The 4401-nt window shown below is 37.5% G+C and overlaps 1 non-coding gene across 1 annotated transcript; it reads left to right on the forward strand.

Moving 5' to 3' along the window:
• The first annotated feature begins 833 nt into the window (after nucleotides 1-833).
• On the forward strand, nucleotides 834-940 carry LOC132315424 (small nucleolar RNA R71). Its single transcript, XR_009483642.1, has one exon. It is a non-coding gene; the product is annotated as a small nucleolar RNA R71 (small nucleolar RNA).
• The last annotated feature ends 3461 nt before the right edge of the window (nucleotides 941-4401 follow it).

Here is a 4401-nt window from a genome sequence, read left to right on the forward strand (position 1 = left end):
TTTCCCTAGCATTTAGAGTGCTAACTATTTGCCCAACTTGGGTTTCTAGATTTGCAATGGATTGAGAGTGGGAATGAAGTAATTGGGTGTTTGCCTCCAACGTACCCAAGCAGTTAACACTTTTTCCTCAAAAACGGGACTCCTAGAGTTTCCTTGAGAATAAGATGATTGATTAGGAAAATGAGAGTTAGAAAATTGGTTTCCATGTGAAAATTGAAAAGATAATCTATAACCTTGGGAACCTTATCTTTGCATTGGGGGCGGAACATACTTGCCTTGAAAACCACCTTGGGGAGGGTTTGAGCCTTCCTCTTGGCTTTTCCAAGAGTATTTGGATGGTTCCTCCACCCGGGATTGTAATGTGTGCCATAGGGATTATTCCCTTGGTTGACAAATGTGGCATTCACTTGTTTATGGTTCTCATTTTGTACATGTCCATAGGTTCAATTGGAAGTAGAATGTAAGACACTAGAACAAGTCATGCATGATTCATTGGAATTGTGATGATGATGATTAGGGGAGGAAGACACTTAATTCACCGAATTTTGGTTGATCAAAAATTAATTAAACCTTTAAGATAAGGACTTGACTTCAGCGGCTATGTCATTGGAATTGTCAACTTGATATAAGTCGACATTCTTCCTTCCACCTAGATTTCTACCATTTTTGGAAGATAAGGATCGATGCATTGAACTCTCACTCATGCTCTCATATAATCACGAAACATCATCCTCATACCTATTAAGATATGAGCCTCCCATGGAGCATCTACCATTCCTTTAAAATTATCTGACAAACTTTCAAAGAAAAATTGCACTAATTGCCATTTAGGAATGTCATGATGTGGACACTTCCTAAGCAAGTCATTAAGGCGCTCCCATGCCTCGTAAAACTATTTCCCTTCCCCTTAAGAAAATTCTGTAATTGAAGTTCTCATTATATTGGTCTTTGAAACCGGATAATATTTTTTCAAGAATTGTTGTTGCATTTCTGCCCAAGAAGTTATCGAAAAAGGTCTAAGATTATTGAACCAATATTTTGCCTTATCTTTAAGGGTGAAAAGAAAAAGTTTTAACCTCAAAACCTCTTCTGGCATGTCCGTGTATTTCACGGTGGAACACACTTCAAGAAACTCATCCAAATGCTTGTAAGGTTCTTTACTTGGAAGTCCATGATAGTTGGGAGGCATTTTAATAGTTTGTCATTTAATTTTATAGTGATGTGCTCTATATGGGGGCAATTGAATTCATGTAGGTGCATTATATTCATTTGGCACATAATGGTCACATAAAGCAATTGGATGATTCACAACCGGTGGTGCTACATAAGCACCTTGATTAACTTGAGCAACGGGAGGTTGTGGAGTAAAAATTGGCTGAGACATTCCCAATGGAACTTGGCCTTATTGTTGTGGTGGGATGAAAGGCCTTGGCATGGCTAATGGTACTTGAATGTTGTCATGATGCACATTAGGGTGGAGGATACCTTGTTAGTCTATGTGACCAAGGTCCTCCACACGGTCCTCATTGATGTCTTCATTGATGAAATGGAATGACTAGAATTACCTCTTCCCTTAGAATTACGATCAATGGATTCTAGATTCAAATTAAGTGGGACAAGAGTAGGATTTAACGATCTACGACCATGCATACACAAACACAACAACTAGAAACAAGCAATTAGCAAACACTTCACCTCCACAACAAATCAACAATCAACAATCCTCCACATACGATGATCCCATACTCCCATGCTTTGAACAATATGCACGGAAAATTAAATTGCCTCTACGCGGGCTCACAATCTATCTAGAAAATAAAGACTTGCCTCTATGTGGGCTCACGATTTAACTACAGAGAGTTTAGAAAACTTACAAAGGGTCCTTAAGTCACTTTAAATTAATTTCAATTTTTGCTTTGCTTTGCTTTGCAATTTTTTTAGATTTCAGCTTTTTATACTTAGCTTAGCTTGGCTCTTTGCTTTTGCAATTCCCCTTTGCTTCACTTCCCTTGGCTTAATTCACCTAGCCAATCAAGAACAAACACAATAAGTAACCAAAGTAAAATAAAATAAAGACACGATCAAAAATGTACTAATTTCTAATTGATTTTGAAAATATGACGGTGCCAAAGTCCCCGGCAACGGCGCCAAAACTTGGTGTGGTCAGGACCGAGTCACGCAAATTGCATGCAAAAGTGTGGAGTGTGGCCAAGTTTAAATTTATAGATTGCCACTACCACTTCCAACTATAAATATAGCTAGGGTGAGTAGGGATCATCCCAAGGGAAATTGAGTGTATTATACTTGAAAATCAAGGTCGGATTAGTAGGTCGAGTGATTAAAGATATTTCGATTAGTTAATTAAACTGCAATGTCAATTAAATGAATGTAAGGTAAAGCAATTGAAATAGAGTAAAATGTAGAAAATATAAACATCACCTTCCTAGACACTCAATGTGTAATGAATGAGGGGGATTATATGTTGCAATATTAGTGTGTGTCACTGATTGAATCAACAAACATGGATGACTAATTAAGTATACATTATTTAGACAAACTAGTGAATAACACAACATATCAAATTAAGCCATTAGTTCTTCCTTTAAGTCCACAATAAATACACATCATCAAATTAGAGAAATATACTACTTGCATTTATAAGCATGGAACATCAAACAATAAGCATGGATTATCCTCCCATCTAAGAAAGTAAGGCAATTACACTACAACTAAGCTAATAACATGAAAATTAAACTAATTAAACTAAAGAAGAGGCATAATCCATTAAGAAATGAGTATGAACCATCAAACAAACCACAAGAGTATTCCATTAAAGCACTATGCCATGACTATCACTAGATCTATAGCATCAACACACATAGACATGCATCAATATCACAAAACCTAGAGATAAACACACGAACATCTATTCTATCATACATAGACATATGAATAGAATAAAATAATCAATTGGAAGTATTAAACCACATAAATCATTGTAGAAACAAGATTCATATATAAATCAAATGTCAAGACAAGAATTACAACACAAATCCCCTCAAAATACAAAACATCAAAGTCTAGGAGGCATGCTTAGGGCTATCTCTAGCCCTAAGAGAATGGTTTAGCCACTCATTCATGTAGTCATCCAACCTTCAAGGGCATCTCCATTGTAGGAATAATCTTCTTCTCCTTGATGGAAACCCTAAATGAGTGGAAGAACTCCCAAATGGTGTGTCTCTCTCTAATCTCTTGACTCCTCTAACCTCTCTTGTGTATGGTTCCTTTCTCTAAGATTGTAAATATGTAGAATGGCTCAAAATCCTTATATAGGTAGCTCAAGTGTCACACCAAATGGTCAGACCTCGTGCACTAGGACCTCCAAATGATTGCACCACGAGCACGCCTTTTAATTGGCTGGAACTCTGCTTTTCTCACACTTGAGGAGGTTCGATCGATCACAAAGATGGTTAGATCAATCAAACTATGACGGCCCAAGTTTTGTAAACCCGGTGCATCAGTGATGACCAAAAGACGACCCGATAATGAATCTGAAATGCGGAAGCGAAAGGTGAAACAACGGTCTCTAGAGATACAATGCGTCTCTAAGACACCAATGTGACCCACAATGAGGTCATGGAACCCAAAGGAAAACAAATGCGGAAGTGTCGTTTCAAAAACGGATAAAAAAGAACCTAGGGGCAAAATGGTCATTTTGCCAAAAAAATGGATTCAAGTGCTATCGAGCATACCACTGGGAAGACAATGAAAAACTAATGATGATGGACTCAAGAATTTCATTATCCGGATTCTGGACGAAGGAGAAACGACAAAACAAAGAAAAACGAGCAATAAAGCTAAAAGGGTAAACTGGTAATTATCCAAAAATATCTGGGTGCAACCGAGCACACCGTTGGATAGACAATGAAAAATTAATCATTTTACAAAAAAAACTCACTTGATTTGGACTCCAAATGAGGGAGAAAGGTCAAAAACAAAATCGACATCGCGGCGGCCCGACGAAAGCCGTGACAGCTACAGTGCCATCAACCCACTACTGCTGCAACTAAGAGTAAAAACGGGCATCTAAACGGACTTTTTTGGAAAAAGTCAAAGAAGAAACCCCCCCTAAAATCAAGTTTTCTACCCGACATAAAGACGGAAACCAAAAAAATGAATTGTAAAATGTCCAAAATACCCTCAAGAAAATCAGGTCTAGAGGTCAAAAATCATTCCAAGCTACTGCCCAAAGAAAGGAAATGGGGCTTCGGAAGGTTTTTAAATTGCCTAAATTGAAAATGCAATCTTAAAATACACCCACAAGACCCCCAAAAATTTTGGATCGGTTGTCACGCTTTTCAAAAAAAAAGTTAATGAATAGTACCAAGTATATTTGCACTA

Source organism: Cornus florida, unplaced genomic scaffold (genome assembly GCF_030987335.1).
Source record: "Cornus florida cultivar Cherokee Brave unplaced genomic scaffold, ASM3098733v1 CherokeeBrave_3.0.0_Hap2_Chr06, whole genome shotgun sequence".
NCBI lineage: Eukaryota > Viridiplantae > Streptophyta > Magnoliopsida > Cornales > Cornaceae > Cornus > Cornus florida.